At 42.8% G+C, this 12790-nt stretch overlaps 1 protein-coding gene across 1 annotated transcript in view; it reads left to right on the top strand.

Annotated features, from left to right (window-relative positions):
• The window catches only part of CLMP (CXADR like membrane protein), a 121155-nt gene that overhangs the window by 56781 nt on the left and 51584 nt on the right, over window positions 1-12790 (top strand). The window lies entirely within an intron of this gene.

Below are 12790 nucleotides of genomic sequence, written 5' to 3'. Positions count from 1 at the left end.
ATGCCTCAGCCTCCCGAGTAGTTGGGATTACAGGTGTGTGCCACCACGCCTGGCGAATTTTTGTATTTTTAGTAGAGACAGGGTTTCACCGTGTTGGCCAGACTGGTCTTGAACTCCTGGCCTCAAGTGATCCGCCCACCTTGGCCTCCCAAAGTGCTGGGATTATAGACAGGAGCCACTAACTACAAATTTATTTAATGTAAGTCTTATGTGACATGAGAGCCTTCATAAGGAAAAGAAGTCCCAGAAAAATAGTTAGACATGTTTTTACTAGGTTTGATGAAGAGTAAAAAATCACGGGAAAAGGGTATGATCTAAGGGTAATAAGCTGGGGGAGACAGCAAGGCCTCCCCGCTCAGATTCGTCTCAGTGTTCCTGTCTTCACAGACAAGAACACTCCTTCCTCTGGGCATAAGGAGGTTGCCTCTCATATCAGGGGCTTATGACCTTCTTGAGGGGAAGGTCAGACAGTCCTTCCTGCACCTGCTGTTTCTCAGATTTCTTCGGCTTAAAATACTCAATATGCCAAGGTGTCATATTTTGGGGTAGGATGTTCTGAACCCCATCATAGTAGTGGCTACTACAATGGGGTTTTGTAGTATGGGCTAGAGATGGGGCTCAAATCCAGGGACAATAAGCGAAAGTGGAAGTTTATAGCCAAGAAACAAGATAGGGGAATCAATGGATGCAAAATCACTAGGAAGTAGGGTAACTCTTTGCTAAACTGACTTAACAAGATTTCTGCTGAAAGGAAGCAAGGGTAAGAAGATGTTGACGGTGGTCAGACCGAGAGGAGGATTCCACTAAACTCTCAGTAGGATTCTTGATAAAACTGGAGTAAGCAGACCTAGACAGAGCCAAAGGTTGGGACTAGTCAAAAGGAGGATCCAGAGGAGCCTGACTAGAGCCCGGTCAAGGAGTCTGTGTTCATGTGAACTTCTGATTTTGCTCCATTACCCTTTTCCAGCCTCATTTCCAGTCATTAGAGCCTGTGGATTCTATACTGATGTCATTGCAAACTTCCCGTCTTTCCCTGAACATATCTCCAGGTCATCCCAACAATTCTAGAATTCCTTAGTGGGCAGTTATAATCTCAGAGGCCAGGCATAGTGACACACCCCTATAACCCCAGCCTTTGGGATGCCGAGGCAGGCAGATCGCTTGAGGTCAGTAATTTGAGACCAGCCTGGCCAACATGGTGAAACCCTGCCTCTACCAAAAAATACAAAAATTAGCTGGGCGTGGTGGTGCACGCCTACTTGCAAGGCTGAGGTGGGAGAATCACTTGAGCCTGGGAGGTGGAGGTTGCAGTGAGCGGAGATCACACCACTGCCCTCCAGCCTGAGCCACAGAGTGAGACCCTGTCTCAAAAATAAATAAATAAATAAAAATGAAATAAAAAACAGGGCCAGGCACAGTGTCTCACACCTGTAATCCCAGCACTTTGGGAGGGTGAGGTGGGTGAATCACTTGAGGTCAGGAGTTCCAGACCAGCCTGGCCAACATGGTGAAACTCCATCTCTACTAAAAATACAAAAATTAGCTGGGTGTGGTGGCAGGCGCCTGTAATCCAAGCTACTCAGAAGGCTGAGGCAGGAGAATCACTTGAACCCGAGAGGCGGAGGTTGCCGTGAGCCAAGATTGCACCACTGCACTCCAGCCTGAGCAACAGAGCAAGACTCTGTCTCAAAAATAAAACAAAATAAAATAAAATGAGAGAGACAAAAATAAGAGAAAAAAAAGGAAAAAGTTATCACCTCAGAGCACAGAGGAATAGAAAACATTGGGGAAACTGTGATTTAGGAAACAGCCATCTCCATGTGGACCTTCCGAATAGCTTTCCATATTTGACAGTTCCCCAAAGTAATCATTCCTTTGCTGAGTCCTTAATAGGGCAGCTGCCCACTCACCGGCCGTGTGCCCTGGCATGGGACTGAATCAGCCTGCAGGAAGTTAGGAATCATATCCTTCTGCAATTTGCTAAAAAGAAAAAAAATGCTATTTGTAGAGCAGAGGTTCTGCCTCAGCACTTGGTTCAGTTCTGCTCCTTCCTGAGAGGTTTCTTACACATAGGCCCCCCCGCAAAGATTATTACTTTCCTTCACTTTTGTACTTCTTACTATAATAGCTAAGATAAATTTTATACAACGTGCTTTAAACAAGATTACATTTAATCCTTATGAGAGCCATGTGAAAAGATGGCTCATTTTATAGATGATAAACGTAGGTTTAGAAAAATTAAGGATCTTGGTCAGGTGCAGTGGCTCACGCCTGTAATCCCACCACTTTGGGAGGCTAAGGCAGGTGGATTGCCTGAGGTTAGGAGTTCGAAACCAGCCTGGCCAACATGGTGAAACCACGTCTCTACTAAAAATACAAAAATTAGCCGGACGTGGTGGCGCATACCTGTAATCCCAGCTACTCGGGAGGCTGAGGCAGGAGAATCACTCAAACCCGGGAGACAGGGGTTGCAGTGAACCGAGATCACACCATTGCACTCCAGCCTGGGCAACAAGAGCAAAACTCCATTTCAAAAAAAAATAGAAAAGAAAAGAAAAGAAAAAAGAAAGAAAGATAGATTAAGGGCAGAATCAGGACTCCAGTGTGACCCAAACCCACTCAAGTAACCATCCTCCACACTGTGTTTTGAAACCCAGTATTTAAGAGTTTGGAAAAGGTTAGTTTTGGGCTTATTTTTGGTTATTGTTCATTTGTTTTGTTTTGCTTCTAATCTTAAATATATAAAATTAAAGTAAGAAGAGTTAGAAATTCCCTCCAAGAGTCAAAATATTTCTTTGTCAAAATATTCTTTCTATATTTTTTCTTTTTTTTCTGTATTTTTTTCTAATCTTTGTGGCTACCAGGAAATATTTCTCAATGGAATTGATGGAGCAAGAGAAATTTCTAGGCTCTTTATATTTGAGGGATGAGAAAAAGATCTAAAACTAAACAGTCATACTATTTGGGGGGAAAGAAAAATGATCACCTAAGTACTATTTTGGAATGACAGATATTATTTTTGAAATCCGGCTGGGCACAGTGGCTCACGCCTGTAATCCCAGCACTTTAAGAGCCCAAGGTGGGTGGATCACTTGAGGTCAGGAGTTCAAGACCAGCCTGGCCAACATGGTGAACCCCTGTCTCTACTAAAAATACAAAAATTAGCCAGGCATGGTGGTGCACACCTGTAATCCCAGCTACTTGGGAGGCTGAGGCAGGAGAATCATTTGAACCCGGGAGGCAGGGGTTGCAGTAAGCTGAGATAGCGCCACTGCACTCCAGCCTGGGTGACAGAGTGAGACTCCGTCTCAAAAAAAAAAAAAAGAAGAAAAAGAAAAGAAAAAAACGATTCCATTTGGGGAAGGAAAACAAAGAACTTACCACACTTTTTGCTATGATGGTGTTTAGAAGCAACTCTGAATGGAATTTTAGATTTGTGAACTATTTTCTGACTCCTGAACTACTTTTTTTTCCCCAACCCTTTTCCACAGCTCAACCCTCACCCTCCCAGAATGCCTGCTGTCCTTTCCCTGGCATGTGCAGGAGGCAGGAACAATGCAGTTCCCAGTGGGTGCCTGCCAGTGAAGGTGGGCTTCTGTCCATCTGGGTGAGGACATCACTTAGGGGCCATCAGCTTGTGTCAAAGGAAGGGTGTTAAAATTTTTCTTCTCCCTCCTGACTTGCTTAAAAACCATCCAGACCATACCATTTTTCTTAATTTGCACTGGGTGGACAATAAATAATCTTTCTTCCTTTTTAATTTTGCCGAACCCTGCCCAGAAAGCAGGGCAAAGCCTCGATGGTCCTGGGGCCATTTCCCAGCGCCTCCCAGGGAGCTCTACCAGACCACGGTGACTCTGAGTGACAATGATGGGAAGTGATCTTCGTCCACGAAAGGGCCAGTTTGAGGCCTCTCGGGGCAGTTACATCCCCTGGACTCCCCTGTAAAGTTCCCAGAGTTTCAAATTTCTGAAAGATGAATACCATGCAGTGTTCTCCAGCCCCAACACTAATTTTCTTTACCTCCTTTTCCCTTGAATATTTTTACTCTTTCTCACCATCTGCATTCCTATGAAGAGAGGTTTCCACTCAATCCTGCTTTAACATGCTCTTTTCTGAGTGTGGGCAGAGTCTTCTCTGTGGCTTAGTGGTTTTGAATGCTAAACAGAGCAGGAGACGAAATTTGATCCCTGGCTCTGTAACTTATATTTATTTCTCTAGTTTCTTAGGTCTGGAGCCTCCAGGAAAAAAAAAAAAAGTGTGTTTTGATAAAAAGGAAGGAGTAGGTGGATTAGATGTGAAACACCGTTTCTGAAAGCACAAGGTGTCAGAAGTCAGAAGGCCTGGGTTCCAGTCCCAACTTTGCCATTAACTTGCATCAGTGTGGCTTGTCACTTAGCTGCCTGATGTATAAGATAAAGTGGTCAAATGAGAAGTGGTACTGAACTATATCTATATATTATATAATATATAATATTATTTTATATAAATATAATATTTATATATAAAATTTACATACTGAACTATATATCATATAATATATATTATATTATATAAATATAATATTTATTATATACTATATAATTACAATATATATTATATAATTATATAATATATTCAATTATTTTTGAAATTGAATATTCAATTTTGAATTAGAATATATTTGAAATTTTTGAAATTAATTATATATAATCTATAATATATCATATGATATATTTTATATAATATATCATATGATATATTACATAAATATATATCATATGATATATATTTATGTAATATATCATATGATATATTATATAAAATATATCATATGATACATATTTTATATATCACATGATATATTTTATATAATATATCATATGATATATTTTATATAATATATCATATGATATATTTTATATAATATATCATATGATATATTTTATATAATATATCATATGATATATTTTATATATATGTATATTAAGACAGAGTTTCACTCATTGCCCAGGCTGGAGTGCAATGGTACAATCTCGGCTCACTGCAACCTCTGCCTCCCGGATTCAAGCAATTCTCCTGCCTCAGCCTCCTGAGTAGCTGGGATTACAGGCACGCACCACCATGCCAAACTAATTTTTTGTATTTTTGTGTTTTTGCTAGAGATGGGGTTTCACCATGTTGGCCAGCATGGTCTCCAACCTGACCTCAGGTGATCCACCTGCCTCGACCTCCCAAAGTGCTGGGATTACAGGTATGAGCTACTGCTCCTGGCCCTGAACAATATTTAGAAGCACAAATTTTAAAGCAGACAGATCTTCAGTTTAACACCAGCTGTGCTAATTATTGGCTGTATTTCTGCAGTCAATTTCTTTGACTTCCCTAAGCCTCAGTTTCATCATCTATAAAATGGGAATAAAAATCATACCTATTGTATGGGGTTGTGTAAGGATGAAAAAAGATGATGTTCACAGAGCTCTTAGCAAGTGTTCCATATAAGTAGCTATTAGTATAAAAGTTTCATAAAATTCTTCCCACCTCTATATATTTTAATATTCAATTTGAAAAAAAGGTCAAATTAGTTGTTTGACATATACTGATGATTAAACTTTTAATTATTTTTCACTTTTTAACTTGCAGTCTTTTTCTTTTTTTTTGAGACATGGTCTCACCATGTTGCTCAGGCTAGAATGCAGTGACGTGATCATAGCTCACTGCAGCCTCTACCTCCTGGGCTCAAGCGAAAATCTCACATCAGCCTCCCAAGTAGCTGAGACTACAGGCATGTGCCACCACATCTGGCTACTTTTTATTTTTGGTAGAGGCAAGATCTTGCTATGTTGCTCAGGCTGGTCTCAAACTCCTGGGCTCAAGCGATCCTCCCACCTCGGAATTACAGGCCCGAGCCACCATGCCAGGATTACAGGCCTGAGCCACCATGCCCGCCTTGTAGTCCTACTTTGTTTTTGTTTTTTTAAAGAAGTCCCCTTTCTTCCTGGTTGGCTGAGGTTTTTTTTTTTTTTTTTTTTTTTTTAAATCATGAATGGGTATTCAATTTGTTAAAGTCTTTTTCTTCATTCTTCATCTCCTGAAATGATAGTGCTTTTCTCCTTCATCCTATAAATATGGGGAATTACTATGATTAATTGATTTTTTATTGTTAAACCAACCTTATATTCTGAGGATAAAACCTACTTGGTCTGATGTATTACCTTTTTTTTTTTTTTTGAGACAGAGTCTCATTCTGTCACCAGGCTGGAGTGCAATGGTGCGATCTTGGCTTACTGCAAGCTTTGCCTCCCTGGTTCAAGTGATTCTCCTGCCTCAGCCTCCTGAGTCTGGGATTACAGGCTTGCACCACCACGCCCGGCTAATTTTTTTGTATTTTCAGTAGAGACAGGGTTTTGCCATGTTGGCCAGGCTGGTCTCGAACTCCTAACCACAGGTAATCCACCCACCTTGGCCTCCCAAAGTGCTGGAATTACAGGCGTGAGCCACCATGCCCGGCCACGTTACTCTTTATATCTATTACTTGATTTGATTTTGTTAAGGGATGATTTTATGTAAGTTTATGAGTGGTACCAGTCTGTGATTTTCTTTTGTGTGTATGTCATATCTTTATCTGGGTTGTTGGGATTGGAGTAATGCTGATAAAACGAAAAGGAAGTGCTCCTTTTCTATTTTCTCAAAGAGTTTGGGTAGAATCACTATCATTTCTCCTCTCCGAAGGGTTTAGTTCTGGCTTTTAAATGTGAAACAAACTGCCCCTTTTAGTCCTCCCTCCCTCCACGCAGTAAGTCTTAATTACTAATATGGAAAATAGGTCATTATAAAAAGAGGTGGGCTGGGCGCCGTGGCTCACGCCTGTAATCCCAGTACTTTGGGAGCCGAGGTGGGTGGATCACTTGAGGTTAGGAGTTCGAGACCAGTCTGGTCAACATGGTGAAACCCCATCTCTACTAAAGATACAAAAATTAGCTGGGCATGATGGTACATACTTGTAATCCCAGCTACTCAGGAGGTTGAGGCAGGAGAATCACTTGAATCCAGGAGGCGCAGGTTGCAGTGAGCTGAGATCACGCCACTGCACTCCAGCCTGGGTGACAGAGAGAGACTCTGTCTCAAAAATAAAAGAAAGAAAGAAAAAAAAGAAATTATTTAAAGATGGAATTATATGTTCATAGTTTCCTGTACTTTTCCTTTATAGCATTTATCACATTTATACACTTAATTATATTTAACTTATCACATTTAATGTAATTAAATTCTTATAATGATTTCTCTCATTACTATGAGTCTTTTTCATACAATTATAAGTGTCATGAGGGAAGAGACTAGTTCTGTTTTCTTTCTTTTTTTTTTTTTTAAGACGGAGTCTTGCACTCTCGCCCAGGCTGGAGTGCAGTAGCGCCATCTCGGCTCACTGCAAGCTCCGCCTCCCAGGTTCATGCCATTCTCCTGCCTGAGTCTCCCAAGTAGCTGGGACTACAGGCGCCCACCACCACGCCTGGCTAATTTTTTGTATTTTTAGTAGAGACGGGGTTTCACCGTGTTAGCCAGGATGGTCTCGATCTCCTGACCTTGTGATCCACCCACCTCGGCCTCCCAAAGTGCTGGGATTACAGGCGTGAGCCTGCACCCAGCCTAGTTCTGTTTTCTTATTACTGTCTTCATAAACTTAGCTCAAGAGTAGAAAGGCAGGAGACCAGGTGCAGTGGCTCACACCTTTAATCCTCACACACTGAAACGCTGAGGCTGGAGCATTCTTGAGTCCAGGAGTTCAAGACCAGCCTGGGCAACACACTGAGACTCCCGTCTCTACAAAAAATAGGACTGGTAAATAGTTGATTAATATATTGATAAATTAATTAATACATTACTTAATATTTTCAGATGAACTTCCCAGAGAATTTGCATGTCTCTCTGAAAACTTAATTAATTCGGCTTACATCCATTGAGGGCCTATTTGGTGACAAGCACTGTGTAAATACAAAGAAGAATTGAAAAGAATGGCCCTGCCTGGGGAATTTAACATGCAGTAGGAGAAAAGATGAGACACTATATAGGCATGACAAAATGTAAGATCTATTACAGAAGTGTCTACAGAGTATTATAGGAAAATGGATAAAAAAGAAATTCATGCTATTCAGGCAAAGCAATATATTCAGGCTGGCCCCTTGGAAGAGAGGAAAAGATTTTCTAAGCAGGGAAGGTGAGGCAATGAGCAGTGTGAGTAGCACATGGGGGGTGTGGCTAAGAAGTTTTCTTTGTTATACTCTAGCCCAGCACATTGTCCAGTGGGTGCTTCCTATGTGCTCCTGCTGTGCGAAGAGAGAGCAGAAAGCAAAGAGAGTGGGCTGGGCGCAGTGGCTCATGCCTGTAATCCAAGCACTTTGGGAGGCCGAGGCGGGCAGATCACATGAGGTCAGGAGTTTGAGACCAGCCTGGCCAACACGGCGAAATCCCGTCTCTACTAAAAATACAAAAAAATTAGCCAGGTGTGGTGGCACATGCCTGTAATCACAGCTACTTGGGAGGCTGAGGCAGGAGAATCACTTGAACCCGGGAGGCAGAGTTGCAGTGAGCTGAGATTGTGCCACTGCACTCCAGGCTGGGCAGCAGAGCAAGACTCTGTCTCAAAAAAAAGAAAGAAAGAAAAGAAAAGAAGAAAGAAAGGAGGGAGGGAGGAAGGGAGGGAGGGAGGGAGGGAGAGAGAGAAGGGAAGGAAGGAAGGAAGGAAGGAAGGAAGGAAGGAAGGAAAGGAAAGGAAGGAAGGAAAGGAAAGGAAGGAAGGAAGGAAGGAGGGAGGGAAGGGAGGGGAGGGGAGGGGAGGAAAGGGGAGGGGAGGGAAGGGGAGGGAAGGGAAGGGAAGGGAAGGGAGGAAGAAGGGAGGAAGGAGGGAGGGAGGAGGGAGGGAGGGAAGGGAGAGTGAGTGCTGGGGAACGTGGCCCCGGTCCACATCCTGAAGAACCTTGAGTGTCCATGCAGGAATCTCCTCTTGATCTTGTAGGCAGTGGTAAGGCCACTCGAGGTTAAGTAGGGCAGTGCTTTGCAAACTTCTCCATGAGTGCTCCTAAAGGCAGAGGAGTGTACATGCGGACCTCGGAGATTTGGGACATAGCCCAGAACAAACTGCATTTCTTTAAAGTCTTGCTTTAGCTTAAAAATGCATATAAGGCCAGGTGTGGTGGCTCTGGCTCTTCATCTCAGCACTGTAGGAGGCCGAGGCAGGCGGATTGCCTGAGCTCAGGAGTTCAAGACCCATCTGGGCAACATGGTGAAACCCTGTCTCTGCTAAAAATACAGAAAATTAGCTAGGCATGGTAGTGCACACCTATTGTCCCAGCTACTCAGGAGGCTAAGGTGGGAGGATCACTTGAGCTTAGGAGGCAAATGTTGCAGTGAACCGAAATCTCACCACTGCACTCCAGTCTGGGTGACAGAGCCAGACCCTGTCTCAAAAAAGAAATGCATTTAAATTTTGTATTCCACTCCATATGTATATATTTAAATACAGGGCAGTGTTTTCAATTACTTATTTAGTAAACTGACACTCCAAGAAAATATTGATTACATAATTATTTTAGAATGCTGTGTGTTTCTGTCTCACTGCTCAAAACCCTCAGGGATATGTACGCATTTCTGAGCAGGACAAAATAAGGAGAATATCCGTTTTGTTCACTGCTGTATGCCCAGTGCTGCAGATGGTAACTGACATATAGCAAGTGTTCAATAAGTATTTATTAAATGAATGAATGACATTAAATGACTGGTTATTCTAAAAAGTGATATAAGCAGATGGCTGTTAGATTATTGCAGAGGCAAAATCCAGAGAAGTAGGATTTGGCCCTTCTAGTCTCTGCTGCCAGATAGTCCTGCGTGCTGAGTGAAATACATGCAACTCCCTAATGATTTCAATTCACTCACCTGTGACACCACAGCCCACCAAAAATCCTGGATATTTAAGAGGGGTTTTGTGGGGTAGGGGTGAAATAGATCTCTACTTGCCTCTGGATTAATCTCAAAGATTAGCAAACCAATCAACTGGGAAAACCGTAAGCTGTGCGTGGTAGTTCATGCCTGTAATCCCAACACTTTGGGAGGCCAAAGCAAGAGGATCACTTGAGGCCAGGAGTTCGAGACCAGCCTAGGGAACATAGCAAGACCCCCCATCTCTACAAAAAAAGAAAGAAAAAGAAAATTATAGATAAAAGCAGACACTTGTTGTTAAACTAAAAATAACAACCAAAAAAATATAATAGGGCTGTTCTCTGTAGGCCAATTCCAATAATATTTACCTAGAAGTTTCCTTCTCCTAACTCTCCCCTCAAATGAATCGCTCTCTCCTCACTGCTCCTTTTCTCTTTCCCTTGCAGTGTAACCCTGAGTAATGAGTTCACTCCCACCCAATCATCCAGAGCTCGTTCCTGCCTTTCTCCTTTGCATTTTCCCTCCATTTGTCACTCATGTCTCATTTCCTGCACTGATTTTCATCATTTATGGGTCGCCATCTCCTCTGAGCTGCCACAGCATTAGAGGTAGTGTCAATTTTGTGCTGTCTTAAAGTATTTGCTAATTTTTTCACATGCCTTACAACTACACTGGATGCTACATGAGGACAGGAGTCAGGAATTGTGTATGGATTGTGTCTATTCTCACATTTTCCACAAAATCCCTGTACAATGCTGTACATAATACATGGTCTCATTGCGGGTTCCCTGATTGACACAGGAACTAATGGTCAAGGAAATCTGCCTGTGTGTACGCCGCACTTCCTCATGGGACTTGCCACCAATTTCTCATGTACAAAAACCTTGGCCAGGCACAGTGGGATTACCCCTGTAATCCCAGCACTTTGGGAGGCGGAGGTGGGCAGATCACTTGAGGCCAGCAGTTCAAGACCAGCCTAGCCAACATGGTGAAGCACTGTCTCTACAAAAATTCAAAAATTAGCCAGTGTGGTGGCACATGCCTGTAATCCCAGCTACTTGGGAGGCTGATCCACGAGAATGGCTTGAACCCGGGAGGTGGAGGCTGCAGTGAGCCAGGATCACACCACTGCACTCCAACCTGAGTGACAGAGCAAGACTCTGTCTTAAAAAAAAAAAAAAAAAGGAAAGAAAGAAAGAAAAGAAAAAAATCTTCAGATCTCTGCTAGAATTCTGCAGAGTTCACGCCCCTGGAAGGGTCACAGCTGGGCAATATGATACGCCCAGAAAAGCTGATTCCTGGACTAGAAACCAGAGTGGCTTAGTGGCTTTTAAAGACCACAGAGAAAACGAAAGATTTAAACAAATATTTCTCCTAAGAAGGCCTCAGTGTCTGGTAGGGTTTCCAAGCTGCAAACACAGCAAAAGGGATGAGGGTGCAAGAACGAGTTATTTTGAGCAGAGCAGGCCTTCGTTTCTATTGGACATGATGGCTTCATCCTGAGCATTTGTGTACTTCTTTAATTTGTTCCGAAAGCCTGGATTCATTTCCCTTAGTCTGAACCAAAAGAGCTTAAATACAACATGCCTGGTGAGTAGAAAGAAAGGAAGAAGGAAAGGAGGGAAGACAGGGAGGAAGAGAGGGGGAAAGTTAGAAAAACACAAGACATGACAACAAAATCCCACACACGTTTTCTCTTTGGGTTTCATAGGTCAAAATTAGCAAAATGAGTGGCAGTTTCCTCATTCCTGATGAAACTTGCTTTCACATTTCTCTGCTACCTTTTTCCCAGATAAGGTTCTCGGGATAAGAGAGAGACTATTGGGAAATAGAAGCTTTTTCTCCTTTTCTATCATGCTGAGCAGAGGGTGTCGCAACAGAAAAGCTTTCCAGTAGGAGTGTGGCCACCGTGTATACCACATGAGCTTCCTGAGTACACGGACAAGCTGTTCTGTTTCCCGGAGGACTGTCCTATCTGTCCCAGGGTTAGAGAGCCAATATCACCGTCAGTATCGCAGTCGACAGACACAACCCTGCCAACGATGACTATCTGTCGAACAGGGGAAGTGGGAGGATAAAAAGCCACAGATCTAATTAAATATTTTGTTGCTTTCAAAAACGGAGCAGAGCACCTGGCACGGTGGCTCACGCCTGTAATCCCAGTACTAGGAAAGCTTGAGAGGGTCTCTTGAACCCAAGAGTTCAAGACCAGCCTGGGCAACATAGCAAGACCCTATCTCTAAAAAAATTAAAAAATAAAAACGGAGCAGAGAAAATGTCTATAGTCTAGAAGACAGTACCTGCCCCCTAAATCACTTACTGATATTTTAGGTAATGTGGTAGATTGAACACGTGTATTTTTCTCTGTTTCCTCCCCAAAACCCACTAAAATGAAAGTAAAGGGCCAGACACAGTGGTTCCCAATCCCAGCACTTTGGGAGGCCGTAGGCAGGTGGATTGCTTGAGTCCAGGAGTTCAAGACTAGCCTGGCAACATGGCAAAACCCCATCTCTACAAAAAATACAAAAATTAGCCAGACGCAAGGGCACGTGCCTGTAGTCAGTACCAGCTACTCAGGTGGCTGAAAATGGGGGAGGAAATAAAGGTGAAAGAGAAATGTCAACAAATGTTTGGCTGATGAAAGCAGGTGGAAGAGAGGTAACTGACTTACCAAAACACAGCGGCTGAAACCCCAGTGCTTATAAGCCAGTTTATTAAAAGGCTCAAGGACTGGAATCTGTATAGGTATACTCCTGACCCACTAAACCCACCCAGCTCAGAGAACATTGGCAGCCATTACCCACCTCCCACTGACAGATATGTGATTTTAAAATTTTTCTCTGGCCAGGTGAGGTGGCTCACACCTGTAATCCCAGCACTT

This window comes from Pan paniscus, chromosome 9, assembly GCF_029289425.2.
Source record: "Pan paniscus chromosome 9, NHGRI_mPanPan1-v2.0_pri, whole genome shotgun sequence".
Lineage (NCBI taxonomy): Eukaryota > Metazoa > Chordata > Mammalia > Primates > Hominidae > Pan > Pan paniscus.
The sequence above is the reverse complement of the archived record's forward strand: the minus strand, read 5'-3'. Positions and strand labels throughout refer to the sequence as shown.